General features: G+C 31.1%; 1 protein-coding gene across 1 annotated transcript in view; it reads left to right on the forward strand.

Annotated features, from left to right (window-relative positions):
• LOC112687265 (RNA pseudouridylate synthase domain-containing protein 2-like) overlaps positions 1 to 21,849 on the forward strand; it is a 403,559-nt gene that overhangs the window by 320,074 nt on the left and 61,636 nt on the right. The gene's annotated exons all lie outside the window — the stretch shown is intronic.

The following is a 21,849-nucleotide window of genomic DNA, read 5'->3' on the forward strand; positions in this document are numbered from 1 at the left end:
TTACGAGCATGTTCGACTAAATTTTTTCACGAAGTAGTCTCGTCGAAACTCGTTAAAACTATATTATTGAACGGGAAAAGTGTCGAGTGTATACTTCATTTTACCTCGCTATGGCTTTTAAACCGATTGACTCGTTGAAAAACACGGTCGGAAAACTACAGTTATTCAGTTGTAACGTGAAATAAAATGCTTTGTCGACAAATCATCGAACCATTGTTATTGGTGAACGTATATTTGCGAGCGATTAGATGAAAAAAAAACCCAAAATTCCTAACTTACATAATATGCGTTTATTTTATTTTTGCTTCGCATCATCCATTCAATGGTAAACGTTTACCGCTTACTGTGTTTTTATGCGAAATATTTGTAACCCTGAATCGCGAAAACTATTATTGAATACCTGAACGACCTGACTACCTGTTGTACTTCCTGCCGCCAATTGTATAGGTCCATACTGTAGACAACAGTTGACGATGACTGCGTTAAAAAATGTAATCAATTATTGTGCGGCGCAATGTGCACTTCCTTTGGAAACTAGCACGGAGTGATGGCGATAATAGAAGGCTGCAGATGACGTTATTTTCGGAAAATTATGAAAAAACAGCGAGAAAGTCACGGCCACCGAGTGGAACCAAACTGACTGAACGTATTTAGATTTCGTCACAAACTATTTAATTTTTATAATTACATACCGCAGTTGCAATCACGCGTTCTCCGTCTGGGTAAGAGTCTTATGATATTTTGCACGTCCAATAGTTTTTATTATTTCTGTATGTTACTTTCATGTACCGAATCCGACTTATAAAAAGCCGATCTGTAACCATTCGGGAAAGAGTATAAATATGTATTTACATCAGCTATACGTGCACAAATACCCGAAACCACTCGAGGCAAGACAAAGTTTTAATTAGTAATCAACAATTTCTCGGAAACCCCACAGGACGTATGGAAACACACCGCTGTTTTACATGGTAAACGGCTTCACGTACAGCGGTAGACAGCGAAGGCTTAAAAATCTGTATTTAATACGATTACAGTATACGAGTTTATAATGTTATTACTAAGACGTTTAATAAACTTCACTAAATCCGCAAGATTACTCGGTCACACGTATACATACGAGTGCACAGGTAATGGATAATAATAATGATACCTATATGCACAATGCGTTGATTATTACCTACATGCCCGTTATGTAGCCGCGGTTACATTATTAACTTTTGGGTAATCATTTTGGATGATTCATTCACAATGAAACATTAAAAATGTAAACAAATAACTTAAATGGTTCGTTCTTGACCATCACAATCTTCATTGTGAAATGAATTTAACAATATTAATTATTTACCATCTAATTATTATTATCATTATTTTCATTTATATTTAATTTCTATTAATTATAAATGCCAATCGTAATAGTTATATTATATTACAAATTGTTTTTTTTTATTCAAGTAACTACTATTTATATTACCTACAAGTTATAGTTAATAGACAGTACTTATTCAACTAAAATGGAGTATAATGCAGTTATTAAAGCAGAAGTTGTAATTTAAGTGATTACCTTGTAAAAAAAAGTAGACAATTTATTAAAAAAATAAATAAAAAAAAATAAAAAAAAAAAAAAAGAGAGACATTGGTGGGTAAAACCTTATAAGAGCATCAAAAATAAAAAAATAAGATAGAAGTAGGATGAAAGTAATGTTTACACAATTTACTATTGATGATTCAACGTGGATGGTTCATTCAAAGTGAAGGAAATTTGGATTTGACAAAACTCCGTTTATCGTCCAACGAGGATGATCACTTTTGATGATTTAATATTCACATTGTTTATTATATATTTATTTTGGATGATTTATCCAAAATGAACATCAATAGTGAACTTTATAAACACGGCTTAATAACCGTTCAAGGAAAAATGTTCGTATCGGAATTATCTCTTAAAATATATTATGTTAATATAATATATTAATTGGTACATCCATTTTGTCTACGAATCAATATATAGCTATATATCATCTCAATATTATTGGAATGGTGGTAAAAATCAAGCTCATATATTTTACGTCATGTGTGAAAATAATTATTTGCTAAACATTTTATGTAAAAATCAAATATATCTTGTAAAAACGTGTTTTTTCCACACCCTTGGGTATAATTATTCTTTTTCGTAATCTCTAGTTTCCACATCGATTTTGGATTCTATTACTGAAACATCTACATGATATTATGATGGTATTTCGTAATCTGTATTTTGTAGCTGAACCTCTACAGTATTCGAAAAGTAATTTTTTTTTTATTTCATTCCAGTTTCTTTGCTCCGTCTATACTATCCTTCTAGACTCTATAGAGACGTGTCGAAATAATATTACAACGAGTATGGAGTAGATAATCTCACTATAATAATATTTTGTTTTTCAGGTGTGTTTTTGTGCGTATACACAATTCAATTAAATATTATTAAGGTTTTATTTTTGGATTTTATAATTTTTATTTTTAATTCGAACGGTAAACGGACTATTGCGTACATCACACCGTTTTTTTCGCCATACTCAATGCACTATAAAATGTGGCAAAAAACAAAGAATCCCAGACGTGCGAGAAAAGAGACTAAAACGGTAATATTTCCACATCACCGTGTGATGTTTCAACAAATCCTGTTGGTCGATCGTATAGAACCCGCGTGAGCGTCACCAATTTATGGTAAATTGTTATTTTATTCATTATTATGTCCACGGTATATGTATATAATACGGTTTTCATTCTGGACGATTTTTACGTCCAACAACACGGATCGATGTGTCCAACTGATCATAGTTTAGGTAGTTTTCTTCTTTTCTTCTTCGATTCCTTGTGGTGTTCACACCTGTCATATCGTTTGAAATAATGATATTATCATCTTACAACGCTTAGCGATGAATGCGGAAAATTATTTGGTTTAGGGATTTATCTTTTTTTTTTTCTTTTTTTAGTCACAATAAGGATTTTTTTCTTTTCTGACTTTTATAAAGGATTACGTAGCACAGACGAGATTAGAACGGCAAATACTACAATAACATTGCAAAGGGGGACGAAGAGGAGGTTAGCATCAAGCCGGAAGGAAAAAGTGAATTACGTTTCCGGTTACAGTATAAAGCCAACTAGGCTTTAGGGTGGCTTTTTTTAATGACTGTATAAATATATCATATAATACCAATAAATGTATATAATTGTATTCGTTAATCTATATATATATATATATATATATGTATATATATAAAAATAAAGCCAAAAATCTATAACATTTCATCAATTGAGAACAGCTGGGCCGATTTGGCTCAAATTTTTTTTTAATTTTTCTTAATTGCCAGGAGAAGGTTTATACGAAAAAAAAAATTTGGAAAAGTGCTATTGTTTAATAAATTGAATAATAAATAATATAATAAAAATAATATTTATATATATACCATACACAAATCATGAGTGGCTGGAAGAAAGAGCAATTTTAGCAACAAAAAATGTGGAGGTCAACGAATTGAATCTCAAGATACAACATTTGTTACCAGGAGACTTCGTGTCATACAAATCTATTGATACAGTTTGCAATGCTACTGAAGTTGTAAATTATACAACAGAGTTTTTAAACTCATTGGATTTACCAAGCAAGCCACTGCATAATTTACAACTGAAGATTGGGTCTCCGGTTATTTTGCTTCGTAATTTTAACTCACCACGGTTTCGCAACGGCACGCTATTAGTCATTAAAAAATTAATGAAAATTGTTATCGAAGCCATAATTTTAAATGGCAAACTCCGAGGTGAAAATATATTATCACCACGAATCCCTATTATACCCACATATGTGCCAATACAATTTAAACGGCTTAAATTTTCAATTAGATTGGCATTTGCAATGACTATCAATAAATCTCAAGGCCAAACGATATCTGTCTGTGGCTTAGATTTGAACACATCATGTTTTTCATATGAACAATTATACGTGGCGTGTTCTCGAACCATCCAGTTTGTTTGTGTTGAAAGATAGGATAACAAAAATTATTGTATACTTTGTCGCATTAAGGGATTGATATTGTTTTTTTACTAATATTGCCATAATTAGCAATATATATCATTTTAAAGGTTCAATTTTAATAAATTATTAAAAAAATAAATGTTTGATGGTTTTTTCATTTTTATATTCCGTCACCGTTCACAGCACTCCATACCTCTTCCACTTATATACCACATCCTTACACACTTATAATAAATTAGTTATTTTTTTCAAAATAACAAAACAAAATAACGTTTGTCGGGTCAGCTAGTTATAAATATATATATAATGCTTTTAACGGTCCACTGTCTTTTTCGCCCCGCTTCTCCACCACTCGATTTATTTATGACAATACCACCGAATTATTTGTACTTTCGATCGAATCTCATGCTTACGAGTAGCTATTAACTACCTATATTAATTCAAACATAGACCAACTTTTATCTGCAATTACACATCTGAACAAATAGTTTTTTTTACATACTCGTATGCACCTGTTCGTAGATACGAGACCCGGATTATATTTTTTATTTTTCGATGGTTTGCTTTCATATATATTGTAAATAAATTTTAAAATGTAACAAGTTTCGTTCGATTACTCGAATTCGAACAAACAACAATATTTATCGTTTCGGATGCTACACACTTCACGAGAACTACACGAACTCAGTTGCACGTATGTAGTGTACACTGTTACTGTGTAATGTCGTGAACTAATTTTTTCTTTCCCTTTTCCCCCTTTTATCTCTCGTTTTCAATCGACACGAGACGCACGCTTGATCGTTCCAGCTGTTGGACGGTCAACACGTATTGCAAGCCCGGCGAATTGAAATCGGTTGTCTACGTGACTGTAAATGTCCGTCTCGGGAATATTATTTCTGAAACGCTATCGAAAGTTTATGATTATTATGTATAAGAACGCCTTTTTACGCGTTTCGATTCGATAAGTGATTTCGCGTCGTCCGCAGTAATTTAGTGGTACACATGAGCCAATTTCCCGGGTCACGAACTATCGGGTTAAAAAGAGTTCGTTTTTTTAAGTCACGTTTGTGGGAAGCATTATGAATTGCATTCATCCCGGTTTACAAAAGTGAACCGATTAAACTGAAAATATACTCGATCAACTTATTGTACACGGTTGGATGTTATGTTATACGGTTTTGATTCTTACGGTACTTAAAAATGTTTTCGATTTGAATGTTCACAATGCTATAGTATAATTACAAACTATAATATTGGTCACAGCTGATGCGAAGAAGAATAACCATATTTTTCATTTATCGTACAGGAACCAAACTTTTTAGATTGTTTTGAGAGGGCGCACAAATATATAACTACAATATGTACGAAGCACACTACCTATATGTACGCACAAGTTTACTCAAAACATTTGTACATTTATAAATAAATATAGGTATAAATATAGAAAAAATGAGTACACGAACGGGAAGTCAAAAAAGGATTTATAATCTTGTATGACACATTATATGTGCGTTTATACATATGTCCATATGTAACATACATATCGTGTACTTGATATCGTTGTATGTACGTATGTTTACATGTATTTATGAGGAAGCAATGCATGATTTTATTGTACATTATTATTATTATTATTATCATTATATCCGATCACGGACATGGGTGGCCGTGGTCAAAGCGATGCTCGCGTACTCGTCTTTCCTTCACAATAAGTTCGGTTTCACAAACGTTACACAGGCATATGAAGAGTACAACTGGTTTAAAAAATGAAAACAATACGCGAAAACACATCGACGACGAGTTAGTATAATATACGTGTGTGTGAGTGTTTGCATGTGACCTCGACTTAGGATTCGATTTAGCATGACGCAGACAAAGCCACCGTATTCACATTTGTATCCTCCGAGAGAAACCCTTCGTTCTTATAAATTAGTTGTCTTTTTTTCCTCTTGGAGTTCTTGGCCTTAATGGGAATGGAAACAGAGAAAGAAAAAACTAAGAATAGTGATATGCGTCTGCAAGTACATAATATATAATACGATATGTATACGTACACTGCAATACCCTAGACCTAGAGAACGAACGGCTAAAATTAGTGTACTGATGTATTAATTCGAACTAATATCACTAGTTAAAGTCAACTTTAAATTTTTTATCAAGTTCAAAATGCTACGAATAAAATTAGGTTGGTGATAAAACGTTTACGTAACACGTCTTATACATCGCGTCCCCCGGAACCTATTTCTATCTAATTAATCGAATTAAATGCGTACACACGGGAATATATCTGATCAGTTTCCCCGTTATCCTCCAGAAAATGAATGTATAGTATATCAGTGAACAAAGGCAAATTAAAAAAACAATATATATCAGTGTAATGCACGTAACCGTGTATGCGCAGTATTTGTGTACAGTAGGGATGGATGGCAGGAGCAGTTCCAAGAATTTGTATAGGGAGGGAAAGGAGGAAGCTTGTATGTTAAAATGTTAATTATAATTTAAATAATCAACTATTTACAATGTTAATTCAGAGTTTCAAAAATATATACTCCACCTAATGTATACACACACATTTTTCGTCGCTTTTTTAATTTCCGTATATATTAACAATTATACACAGTTCATTATATTATTTCCCAACAGTTTTTTAATACGAAATATTTATTCTCAAATACTGCAGATCGGTTTTAAAGTTTTTTCTTAGAAAACTTGACTCTCACGAAATCCGATTACGATCGAAAGACTTTTGATGTCCACCTGTTTCGGCAGCATAATATTAAGTATAAACGTACGTAAACGTTGCCCGCGATTTAAGACCTATATTTTGACGTTGGTCCAACGTGCGACTAAAACTGCAACAATTGGACACCTGACATATTTTTTTTGCCATCTATTACATTTTTTTAATAATGGACCGCATATTTCATTAAATAATGTTACATAAAATATAAAATAAAATATATTACATGCAATATGTAATTAAATAAATCCTCAAGGCTCGATGTAAATTTATGAAATTGTTAAGTATGCATAGTAATGTCGTGTACAGTGTTGAGTGAAGAACACGATTAATGTGAAAAATAAAAATAAAATATATTTAACAAAATCGCGTAAAATATAATATACTCAAAGGTAAATGGAAGTAATTCAAATATAAATTATAAACATTAAGCTTCTTTTGAAACATGTTTTAAAATATTAAATTGATCGTATCATTGTGCCGATATTATTGCTACCATATAACATTTTTTCAATAATTCAGTGTTCGTCTTGTAAAATGTTAAAATTGGTAATATTGTACAGCAAATGTCTATTTAAAGACGCGTTTCATAACTATTTTTTACATATCCATTCAAAACAACTCTTCAACACTGAATCATACCGATTATCAATTGATTTAGCGGACTTATTCTTATACCAAGAAATTTGTCAGCTATAAGGTTATACAAAAATATCACAATATTTAAATACAATAATAACCGGCTACGAATCATTAACAAATTTTTGTAGAAATTAGGGGGTTTAAAACGCTAGAACAATTGGTGTATAGTTAAATTTGTCAACAATGAATTAAATACAGAATGTTCAAAAATCAATTATTCTTTTGACACATCCGCTCGTAGGAAATTCTATAATAGATCCCAAATGGATATATTGATTCAATGATCGTTTTGTAAGGATCAGATTCATCTTACTCTGGTAAGATAAACCTTTTTTTTTAAACATTTAGACAGTACCAAGAAAATTCCGACTGACATCACACATTGCTGAGTAATTTATTTGTTATACTATTGCAATTTTTATGATGTAGAAAATGTAATTACTAGGCTATATCGTTTTATTTTTATTTTTTAATATTTATATATATATATATATATATATGGTGAAAAAATTATGGAATAAAACAATTGTAAATCAATAAGTCAGACAAATAATAGATACAATAGTAATTTCCTTAGACCAATCCGTTTTCCGTTCATTTAAGTACAGTTAAATAGAATTCCAGCCAGAAAATTCGCTCCTAACTTCTAAATATATGTACATTGCCAAAAACTAAATAAATTCTTGGCATCAAATATGTAAGTGCGTGTTGTTAATAAATTCATATACGTATTTTCAAGAAAATGATTTAGTAAAACATTAAAATATAATATAAAAAAAAACTGATTTCGGCTTATATAATCTATATTAGTATTTTTTATATAAATATAAATGAAGATAATTATATGGATCCAACGATATTTTAAATTATAAAAAAATTTCTTAGTTGTTCAGATTTTTTTTTTTTTTTTTAATTAAGATTATAACTGATATCAATAATTTCATGTAAAGCTCTTTTTAATAAAGAGCAGCATTATAAGTATTAAACAAAAATATCGCAAACCTTTGATACCTAACCAAAGTACAACAGTAGGTAAAAGTATCTTACAAATATATAAATTCAATCGTCTGCAAATTTATCAACTTAACCGTATGAAAAATGAAGGAAGACGAAGAGCATATTTAAATTAGTTAATGATTATTTTCAAGAATCGGTTTTAAAAAGAATAGTTTTAGCAATTATTTTAATGAGAAAAGTTATTTGTAGTTATTACTACGCATTGTAATTGTAATATTCTGAAGTTTTAATTTTCAACATAATTAATGTGCAACATTAAATCCAATTTTTGTACAAACTTAATTGTCACACACAATTATTTTAAAAACGTTTCACCACTTATAAAAGAAAAATACTGCGAGTAGTTAAAACTAATAATACCGTGGGATTCTGAGTGCACTATATTTTTAGTAAGAATTTAATGTGATAAAAGACTTACTGCTAATATGTATGACGCAAAAATTGTTCAACGCTTAACACAATGACCGTTTTTAATTGTGTTTGGATTATATCTCATTTTAGCGTGGATATAATTTATTATATAACTGTTGCTCTTATAATAAAAAAAACATTATATTTAAATTGTATAATTTATTTCTTATTCATTATTAGTCACTATTATCAAAAACTGGTTTTCTCAGAATATGTAAATATTCAAATTATTTATAACGATTATTCGTTTGTATTATAAAAAATTTCAATTCTACTCGTATTATACGTATTATACTTCTATAATAGAAGTCTCGTTTTTTATAAGTTTTTTCATTATTTTTCGTGAATAGAGCTATGACTGGACATAATAGAATTCATACTGGTGAAAAACAATTTTGGAACGATGTGTATTCGAAGAAGTTTTTTTTGAAAATTCTAGTTAAACTTTAAAAATGCGAGTATAGTTTACGTTGAACAGGAGAAAATAACGATTTCAATAAGGAGCTTGTTTGATATCGTTTTTTAAAATAGATAAAACAACAAGACAGAAAAAATATTTTGTCGAATGCTAATTTACCGACCCACAATAATAATTATTTATATCGGAGATTGGAATTCACACAATTTAGATTAGAATTACAGTACATTATTTTATTTATTTTTTTTAATTTTATGGGAAAAATTAAAAAAATAATACTTTATGGCTAATGAATAAAATTATTATTTGTACACTGTTGAACCATGTCTTAGCAGATTTTATAAGAATAATAAAAAGTTCATTTAATTGCATGTTGTTTTAGGAGTAAAAATTAATACACATCATATATTGAGTATTATTATGCTTGATAATTACTTGCTCTTTATAGTCCGAAATAAAAAAATAAAATAAATTAATCCTTAAAAATAATATATGATAAAATCGAATCAAAGATAATACAATAACTGCTCAGTGGGTGCAATAAATAATCATATATATGCAATATTCATTCGTAGAAATCGTGTTCCTGATGCCATGCATGTCAACTGCTTATAATAATAGTTCACAGTATCTATTTTTACGTGATAAAGAATTTCAGTTTTAATAAAAAAAAATTAAAAAAACAATACTATTTGGATATTTTATACGTACCTACCTTTAGAATATTCTAATATTTATAATAATAATAATTTTTTATTATTAAATAAAAGTAAATAATATTATTGTGCAAAATAACAGTGACCTAGATTTACCGGTTATGTAACAGCAGTCAAATTTGGTGGATATTTAGATAACCGTACAGAATCTGCAGACTTGCGGCATTTTACTTTTAATAAAGAAGTTTAAAGCCGTCTAACCTTCTCAATAGGTATATATAAATATGTTGTTTTATTTTTATCTCACTCAAAAACTTAATAATAATCATGATGTACTTTTGGATAAGACCTACGGACTCGATTTATGTCGGTCATTTTTATATAGAGGATTCGTTGAAAACTTTTGAACTTTAAACCAACGACATAACTTATACGAGAAGTCAACAAAAATAGACGCGATTGTTAGTTAGGTCGTTTAAATAATTGATAGAGCACAAAAAAAGAATCCGTTTTCGTGGCAACATTAACAGTGAAAATTGAAACGTCCCGGAGTTGTGCGTCATTATAATAATAATAATAATAACATATGTTGTACACTCAACTTATGTACCTGCACCCTACGTATTTGCATGGTGTACACATTTTGGTGTAAGCATATGGTGGCTACGGTGGCTTTTAGATAAACTTTTATTTTGCGAACCGATAGTTTTTGTGAAAAACTTAACATTATATTTATAATAATAATAACGGATACAACGATAAAAATTATCATCGCCAGGTGTCCAAGCAGAAAACGTGTGTGCAATGATTCATTTTATTTTTAAAGTGGTCGTTCGGGTTTGATATGTGAGTGGTCAAAAATTATTCACGTTCGCAGCTACCAACAGGCGGCAATAATATTATCATAATCATTATACAACAATAATTTTCGAACGGACCGAAACGAGTTGTAGTTGTAATTAGTATTATAATTCTGTGGGAAATCAATAAAATTATAATAATAATTTGTAGGTGTACATTAGTTCCGAATAACATACTCATCATCTACACGTTATACGGGGCCATTCGTTAAGCTTTATTATCAGTGAATTATTAAAATCAAGTAAAACAATGTGCACTTTCAATAACAATTCAGGTAGAAAGAAAAAAGTTATGTTTACCTATGTCATAGAAAAACCAACTCCTGTATTCGATTTTATATCTAACAAAGAATTTCTGGAAAATTTGATCTACAAACATCGTGTATCATGGAGTTTATAGATACATAACATAGGAGTGAATAGACTAACTCATTCCGATCCTGCATGTATTCGTGATAATTAGAAATATTTGGAAACTAGAATTGCATTTCCGGAAGGGGTAATTTAATACGAATTATTTTAAACGATTTGACATTTCTTAGTTTCGAATCATTTAGAAATTGAAAAATTTAAAATTCGAAGTTTAGATTGAAATGAGTACTCTATATAATATTAAATATTACGTGTTCATTAGATCAATCCGGTCGAAGCAAAAATGAAAATATGGTAAAATGGATGACGCGATCCATTCAATTTAATGAAATGTCACATGACATGTTAATGTAATTATTATAATTCGAGATAAATGCGAGATATACATGGTCGATACCTAGCCGCAGTAGTTCACAACCTTGCATGTAGGCGATCCAAAGATATTTTCTTAATTTCTTAAGCGATTTTTTTTTTTTCGAAAATCGAAATTGTTCACGATCTACTTCAAGATATAGACTATCTATTATTGTACAATAATTGTTTGGCTGCCCGTTCGTTCGCGATCCACGACCATTGGGTCGCCGCGACCCGTAGTTTGAGAAACGCTGTCAAACACGCGCACCTGATTACGTCCGGGAATAATACACGCGACACGCGCATGTGGTCGGTTTGGCAATACACTCGTGCTACGCTACACAAAACTTATTCTTGTCCGCAGCGCACCACGGCCTCCCGGTAATTTTGGCATCTCTGACGACGACAGCGGTGGATAAGATAGAGAGAGAAAAAAATAGAAAAAAAAAAAAAAATAGAAAAAAAAAAAACTAGCTGCAGTCTCCTTCCATTGTAGTACTATCTGCGTTCTCTATTACTCTTGACGTGAACAAAAAAAAAAAAAAAAAAAATTAAAAATATAGCGATAGTGAAAATAAAAATTTTAAAAAAATAAATAAATAGCCGAACAATGCGCCGTGATGTGTATCTTTTCGTGCTATCCATTTATCTTTCTTTTCTTTTTCTCTTTCTCTCTCTCTCTCTTTCTTTGCCCATCACGACATATATCATACGTACGGCGGTGTTTCTCTTTTAACGGTTTACATTAAATTAAATTTTATTAATTTAATGTGCACGGCAGAATGTTATTTTCGTAAAAAAAAGCCTCTGAGGTTTGGCATTGGCTGTCCAAGAGTAAAAAGTCCCGTCTTGCGCTGTCCGTCGGTTTTCGAGTTCTAAAAATACGAGAACACGGACCGTTTTCATAACGTGTATGTATGTATATGTGATATAATAATATAATATTATCTTCGTCGGCCTTCGTGTTTTGCAAGTTTTTTTCTACAGCTACTGGTCCGTACAATGGTAGTGTTTTTGCGAGTGCCACTAGCCGACAATCCGTTGAAACGTGTAATTTCAACAATAATTAAAACAGGAAATGTTTACATACCGTGTACTCCGCATGTAAGACAATGTTTGAAAGTATTTGTGCCCTGCGGTTCAGAAATAAAATAAAACAGAAAAAAAATCGGTAGATTGATAACGGTCGCGGCGGCTGAACTTTGGACTGTCACGACCGACGAATGCTCCGAGAACACTACTGCGCGACACGTCATCGCGATCTTTTTCGTGTAGAGTGGTTTCCACGACTCTACAGGTCGCAACGACTCGACCGTTTTTTGGTTAGCGTTCGTGGTTAACATACGTTTTTAGTTCAATTACAAACTTTAAGAGTCTCGTACATTTTCAACCTTTTTTTGAGTTACATCAATTCAAAATTATTTTCCTGCTTTTAGAGTTATGTCTCTCCAAACACTATCCTTTTGTACAATGTTTTCTGATTCGCATCTCCGAAATCATTGAGACTCCAATTATTCTGGACCTCTCACGTATCAGCATTTCATCATCCGTCGCCGATCCGAGATCGCGGTATTCATTTGACACAACCGCGTTGGGACCGCGACGTTCGGAAGACGACAATTGTATTCGATTTTTCGGGGTATTGTAAATTCCGCTCGGGGAAATAAAAAAGGTACACATAAATGCCATCAGAAAATATATGCTGGTACAGAAATGGATTTGTAAATTCCGCCTAGAAAATAAATATTTAGTTTAGCGTTCAGTGACTGTACGACACGACCAAACAGTTCGCGACGAGACGTGTTATAGTATTTGGAAGTCACAAAGTGTTCGAACGAACACAGAACTATTGTATCTCGGCGAAAATCGTCAACCATGTCATATCTTATCAGCTTTGCTACATATTGTGAATTTAATAATTGAAAATATCAGATAGAAATATTATTAATTGTGTTCAGTACACGTTTTATATTCTTATACACTATAATGGCTCAATTTATCGAATCAGAACGTGGTAATATACTTTTAGTATTAGACAATTTTAAATTTTTACTAAAGTAAATAAACTTTTGGCTTCTGGGATAACAACATGGCGATATACAATCAAAAGAATTTTACAAAAGTACATGCGCGTATAATACTTTAAAGCCAAGCGTAATTGGTACCGTCTTAATTTTTGTCGATAACAACCCGTCTCCAGAGAGAAAACCATACAACCGCATGGGTTGATAGATAAAGTAATTCATAATACATAATTTTCGGCGCCCCGTGCGATCGCACTATTTGCCTCTCTCTAGGGCCGGTAAAGTTCGTACACGATGACATTATACCTCGGTAAACATCCCCTGACTGGATACCGTAACGAGTGGCGTAATAACGTAATTCGGGCGGCCGTCGTGCAGAACAATTTGTTTTCCGATTGAAAGTACTGCTGACGGTGCGCCATAAACGCATAAGTGGACATCATGGGGGGATTGGGGGCATAGCCCCCTCCAAAGTCGAAACTTTGTTAAAAATTGTATTCATTGTTTTATAATTATCTGTTGGTTTTTTTAAAAATCGTAAAATAAAAAATAATAAAAAAATATTTGCAATAATATTAACAATACCAATTAGTTCGGCTATTTGCAAAAGAAGTTTCAGTGTAATGAAAAAAATTAAAACTTGGCTAAGGTTCAGCGATCTTTCATTACTATATATTTAATAAGATATATCGAAAAATATAAAAAAGCGATGATATTTTGAATATTTTTGCTGATACAAATAGATATTTGTCATTAAAATAAAATATTAATTATTTTTAAATATAGGTTATTTTGTGTTCTTTTTCAATATAATTTAAACATATCTATATTTTTAATAGTAATAAGTTTTACTTGTGTAATCCCATAGTAAACTACTGCAGTCTTATCTAATAGTAGTTTTTACTCTCTGATTACGAGCACTAACGGTGACAACACGGTACAATGACACAAAAAGATTATATATTTAAAAATAATGTGTATATTATTCGACAGTTTCTACTTAAAAAAATTCAAGTTTTTTTGGAGTTACGACATTATCTTTTTTTATTTCTTGTTTCTGTTTTATAAAATTTTATAATTTACAATAATTGTTAAAAGTAAGCTAAAAAAAAAATAAAATGCTACGTAACTAGTGTGACTCATGCAGCGTCAAATACACATTTTGGAGTCCTCAAAACTTTTGAACACGGATTAATGTGGAAAGACACATTAGGAATTCGACTTTTCAAAAGTTCTAAAGTTTTCGCAAAACATTTTATTGAATGTTACATTATGAGTACTCAGATCAAGGATCTAGTAAATTTATTGTAAAATGTATTTAATGTACAATCAGTATTAACACCATTGTTAAATAATTATCGAACTGCAATTGAACTATAAACTAGATCGCGCTACAGGGCAGAGAGTATTCGATAAAATGAACTATTTGGTCGTGTACATCATTCTGTACATAATCGTGAGTCGAACCGAGACGATCCGCGATGCATGGTTTGCCCTCGGGAGTTTCGAAGTAAACCATCATCGTACTTGGATGGAGTTCGTTGCCGACGATGCACGTGCACGACGAGCAAACGAACGAGAAGGACGTTTTTTTATCCTTCCTCCTCCCATCACGGCAGCGCGCACGCGTCATGTCTGATCTAAAGATGCGGTGCGCGTGCACGGTTCAACCGCACAAATCGGTAAGACAACACGATGTGCTTATAACGTTTCCTCTTTAATGCAGTTCACGTTGGTATTTCGAACCTTTTAAATTATGTTTACTTTTACGAGGTCTCGGGGACTTGATCTCGATGTTTGATACTTATGATACGGAACAGGGTTACCTCATATAAAAAAAAAAGTACAGGAAACTACGTGTAACTATAATTTAGAATTTATTAAACATATGATATATATATGTTACGCCGAATTTATGAAATTGCCGATCTTATGAAATCAGACATGTTGTCACCGAATACGTTTAATCGGAAGTTTGGCTACTTAATTCACGAAATCGGCAAATTTTGACTACCGATTTCGTGAATTAGGTAACCTTTTTCTGCTGATCGCACGAATTCGGTAACACATTATTATGATATAATTACAAATAGTGGCTTATGGCAGTTATTGAAAATTTCCTCCCTCCTTTAAAATTTGGTGACAATATGCTGGTGTCAATCCCGTCTGTGGATCGAGAGCGAGGTGATGCAGCCAACCTTCTTGCAGTTATCATAGAAGAAAAAGATGGCAAATTTAGTATCGGGAATAAAGAAGGGATTTTAAGTACATGGCTGTAGTAGAACAGTTTGGCTGCTACAAAGTACTGTTCCCTGAAGACTCCAGAAGTTCAATAAAATAAATATTCATTACGGAAACTTTTTAGATTGGGATCAGTTGGGACCGAACAAGGCTATTGATTGGCTATATATTGACGTTGTACTTGTCGTACGAATTGCATGTCTAAAAAGTACACATGTAAAAAAAATAATATGATTTGTAATACGGCATGTCACACAGGCCATACTTGCCAAAATATTTAAATACAATACAATTTTTTTTTTACTTTTTTACACATTAAGATATATTTATTATTTTATTATATTTCCGGTGTTTTACACATTTATTTAAATTCGAGTACATATAATATTTATTATTATAATTTGATTTTATTATATTTCCAGCGTTTTATACATTTATTTAAATTAAATTATGCTTTATAATTTTTTAAGAAGGGTCTTGCCAATTTCACGCAATCGACAGTATTATGTACTTTGAGTTGCCGATTTAATGAAATCGGCAATTTCATCAATTCAGCGTAACATATACATTGTATTACATACACGATACAACTAGGGTATAGGTGAAGTTCATGGATGTAGTTGACGATGACAGGTCTTCCAATGTTGTTGAGACACTCCTTTATATGGGTCCCACACTATTACCTACCGCCTTCGAGTCGGTCGTCATCCTGACATATACGAAAAAACCTTAGTCAGCAATCGCACGTCCATTCCACTTGCCATTCCTCACACTCAACATATTAACCATTCCCTACTTAAAGACTGATGTACGATGTCGATAGACGATAACCGTTGTCGATTCGATTAACGGTCCGATTGGGCCGAAAATTCGGTACGCAACGTTACGGATATTCACATCGTAAACGATTCGTCAAGACGCACGCAGTTGCCTGTGTCCGTCGCGTCAACACGACCATTCGATTATATGTAGCTTTCAATGCGTATTAGTCAACTTGTCGAATTCGTTCCGAACATTATTTCTAGCCGAACACGCGTCGGAGCAACTTCAATGCACGGGTGATCCGGCAGACGCTCATGGCTAACCGCAAATACGTAGCCGGAGAAGCACGGAGGCTCGTGTATCCCCCGTTGGCCGCATTTATTTTCCATATTTTATTCCTAAAGCAAATATCAAGTTTATATGTACGATAACAAATAATAGGGTACAACGATATTTGTACGTATTGCAGGTGTATTACACCGAAGGCGATTATAAAACGTTATGGTTAAGTACGCGTTTGTTTTGAATTAATAAAAAAAATAAAATACTATAACAACCGTACTGTAATTTAAAATCAATTCTTCTAACGGATCTAACATTTTAGGCTGTGACATTTTGAGAAAAAATAGAAAAAAAAATTAGTCGAATGAGACGACCGATTTGTTTCATAATATAACAAAATTATTAAGCTAACTTGCATAACATTTTTTAATATTAAATTTGAATGTTCCTTAATTATACAATATGTAACATACACTATTGACAACCAAACTTACTTCAATTTGGGGGGAAAAATGTATTCACTATTTTAGAGGTTAACAATTACCCTCATTAACCTTATAATGGACTTGAAAAACTCATAACTATAGGTACTGTAATAAGATAACGGTGTTGTTGAAATAAAAACTACACTTTGAAAGTATTATATCATCAATAACTCCGTTAACGAATCTGGTCTGGTATTTTCCTTATCCTGTCATATACGATCAGTTCATTTAATATCTCACTAATATTTGAAGTTATAATTTCCCATGATGATAACGACCGTCCCATTATGTAATATAGTTGAACTCGGGCAATGGCGGATCTAGTACTTTTTCTTAGTGGATGCTATTTTGTTAATAATTATCCCTAATGTGTGACTTTGGGACGGAAACAAACTAATCATATAGAGTTTAAATGTTCAGAAAAATCAGTTGTGTTATGTGCAAGTATTTTGTTTACTCTCTAGTAATGCATCAGCTCTCTGAATCCTTGATCTCTTCTTCATAAATACCCATGAAGATGTTTAGCAAAAAAATCAATGCTAATTTTTTAACAAATTTGTTTTTTACTCACCTATGCCAATAAAATTATAAATAATACAAATATACCTATAGTTTTCATACATCAGGTTATCTAAAAATTATAGATATTCTAATACTATTTTTTATTATCTCATTAGAATGTGATTTACACATTACAGTTTAAACTTACTAGTCTTTTAATTACATTTTTTTAAAATTTCTAATAAACTCATTGACAACAACTTCAATATCTACAAGTATATCTTTGTAAACATTTAATAACGCTAAACCGTTTATTCAGTCATTATACAGTGCATAGAATTGTTTGACCTTCTTTATTTCGAAAATAACTTTTCAGTGATTGCAGTAGGAACCGAAAACGTTGAGATAAAGGATTTTTATGATTAGGAATAATTGTTTATTTAGTATTTAATTAATTTTTACATTATACGCTGTACAGTAAACATGGTGTTATCTGATATTTAAGTAATTTATAATACGCAGAAAAAGCTCAATAGGTGAAACGGCGGGTTATTCAGACCAAACAGACAAACCCGTCTCCCTCTCTAAATCCATCACTGAACACAGGTACATAATTTTTATGATACATGTGATTATATGATTATACGATATCAATTAAAAACTAAGGTATTTTAATTACCTAAATTAAGAAAATTATTCAACCTCCTGTCGTATTGCAGTATGCGCTTATTATATAAATAGTATCTTAAAATCTATTAACATTTTTTACATGCATTCTCATTTGTTTAAACACATGCAAACGTATTTCCGGCGTGCACGACCGAATTCATTTCCGGTGAAAAGAAAACTCACAAAAGATACACACACACAAATACAAATGCATTAATTCTCCGTTCACGAATTATTATAGTTCGCGAAAAAACGTGTTGCATGTCTAAACGAAATTAACCTCGCAGGAGGAGGTAGACAAAAAATAAATTAAGGGAAATAACGACAAAATATGTTTATTAAAGTTATTTTTTCCCCCTCGGACGCTCGATGTACACAATTTAAACGTTTTATTTATTCGTACATTTTTTTCTACACACATAACCTTCCTTAGAATATATATATCTGTCATGACCGTTTGTGGATATACTGTACGAGAATTGTTGCCAGTGCACGTACATTTAATTGAAAAAAAAATCTAATAAAATAAAAAAAAATAATAGTAATGTGCTACCTAATTTTCTACCTATTTAATTAATTTTTTATTCTTTATAGTCTACTATTAAATAAAACTGCTAGGTGTATTAATGTCAACAGGTCAAAGATATCGAACTTAACAGTTACAATAGTGGGAAATAGTGTGTACATTTGTTTTTAATAAACTTTATCTTGGATCGAAAATTAAACAAAGCATTTGTTTACATACTTGATGAATTTGAAGAGAATAATTTATTTATCACTCATAACATCCTGGAAGTTTACCAGCAGTCTCAATAATATTATTATTATTATCATTACGTGAATTTGATGACTAAATGTTACGTAAGTGTACGTCGAAGTACCTATAGCGATTGTATTCGATTGTCGTTTTATTATTTACCACCGGAGAAATAAAAAGAACAGCGTTAAGTCAAGATAAATATAATATCTACGTAATATGAAGTGTCCGATGATGTTCATACTTATCACGCGATATCTATGTGTTCACAAACTGGCGTATGTATAATATTGATCTTGCGAGAATTAGCATGTTTATACCTGTATTTCAAGGGTTCCTACTATACTCTTAAGTCCAATCTAAACAAAACGTGTAGATATACTTAATAAATTTTAATTTATAAATAATTAAATAAACATAATTTCAATTTTTTATATTCAATATTTTGGTATATTAGTACTTATGAATATGTTTTCCTTAAATCTCGTATGTATTTCTCAGACAGTATTAATTATTTATGATTTATACTTTTATTGTCAATTGTATCTGTTTTATTATGATAAGTTTTTGCACGAACGTTTAGAAAACTTAGCTCTATTTTTCTACAGCGAAACATAATTTAGTTTTACCAAACATTTTAGAATAGATTACATTTAATTCGAATAATGTCAGTTAAAATACGGGCCTCTTAGTTTTAGACTTAAATTGTAAGATCTCATTTACAACATTACAAGGAGTGCCTGGCTACTCCCGTATACTCGGCAACACCCGTGTGCGCACACCTATGCTTGCAAGGCATCCACATATATATAAAATCTTTGAAGCTAAATTTTTACCAGCCAATATATGTACCAATATATAACGAAATATTTTAGCAAATTTAAATTTTTTGCACGAGTTACAAAAAATAAAAATCATCCACTGGTATGCATACGAAAGTTCCTTTACGAAAAAAATACATATGTCACATAAAAATTCCTATTCGAATAAAAATGATTACGAACACAAATTTCCTTTCCACTTTATTCATACTTACGGACGGAATTTTTTTGTTCGTGTAACCACTTCCTGCTATGTTTCGTGTGGGAACTTACCATCCTCCACATACCGGCTACGCATAAAGGAAAATTAGCTACTCAGTCGTTTAAAAAATTTTCTATTTCAAACTTTTTTTTTACAATAAAAAAGTGCATATGCATTTTTTTAAATGTGCCCATGTCAGGAATTTATTATTATAATGGCCTTATATTTCTACCGACAACTTACAGGTATTGTACGTATAGTGTACCCGAAACAATAAACGCAATTGTTTGGTATAATATAAATTCAGACTTCAGGGACTTCTAGGGTAAAATTATTTTTATAATTATTCTTTTTTTTATTACTTCGAATTATTACATATTTCCTCAAACAAAATATAGTTTTTTTTTTATCAAACCATAGTTATGCCGATTTTTAAAGTGCAGTTGAATCTCCTTTGCATTTAAATCCGCAGAATGTATTTTTTTAATTTTTGCGCTCTTTCTCCTTCCTCTCCCATAGACCCTATCTGGTTATAAATATTTGGTATTAAATGATAGGTAAATATTATTTAATTGTTTTTGATTCATAAAGCCTTTTATATATTTTTTTCTAAAAAAACAATTTAAGATCAAAAACAGAAAACCAAAAAGGTATAATGGCTATTTATATTTATTCTTTGTAAACTTCATTGCTTTTTTTCAATATCGTTTAAACTCCATTTTTGTTTTTAATAGGTAATATCAATAGTTATATTTTTTTATGCACTCATTAAAATGAAAAATATTAAAGGTATTGTAATTTTTTTTATTTTATATAAAAACTAATAAATTTTGTATAATTACTTACTATTTTCTACCTAACTAATTAGTCAAAACGTTTTTTTTGACACAAGTCCTTTTTTTCGTACCTAAAAGTAAAAAATAATGTTGAAATTAACATACTATGTATGAATCATTAAACACAAGAAGTAACGGAAAGTTTTACTGAACTTATTCAAATTAGTTTTAATGTTATGTAGAAAAGAAAGTATATTTTAAATCTTACATATTGTTATATATTCTTTCTAATTTACATAAATAAAAGAAAAATCTATAGTATTTTTTTTTTTTTATAACTTGTTTAATGTTCCGGTTAAGTTTAATTGGTTTAGTAAGTTTAACTGTACATAACACTGTTAGTAGAAGATAACGTATTGTATTAAGGCTTTGTTTTTTGTTATTATTCTCGGGTACCATAATAACCAATATCAGATAGTAATAAATTTAAATGAAATTAAATAATTAAAAAGTCATATAATTAGAGCATTGCTATTTAAATAAAATACGAGTACGTGAGGCACCATTAACAAGTACAGATAACCAGAACTGATAAATATTTTTATTGATGCACAAGTACTTGATAAATAGAAAGTATTAGGCCTAACACACACGGACCATTTTTGAGCGTTTTTTTTTTGTGGTTGGCGTGTGGTTGTGCGATCGCTGGAACGACCACTTTTGAAACACTTTTTGTGGTCCAGCTGTCGCCGACGTAACCACACCACAGCCACACCACTACCACAAATAATATAATAATATATGACCTACCTAGACCTTACCTACTGACCACTATAAAAATGGA

Source organism: Sipha flava, unplaced genomic scaffold (genome assembly GCF_003268045.1).
Source record: "Sipha flava isolate LNK unplaced genomic scaffold, YSA_version1 0_pilon_pilon, whole genome shotgun sequence".
NCBI classification, from domain to species: domain Eukaryota; kingdom Metazoa; phylum Arthropoda; class Insecta; order Hemiptera; family Aphididae; genus Sipha; species Sipha flava.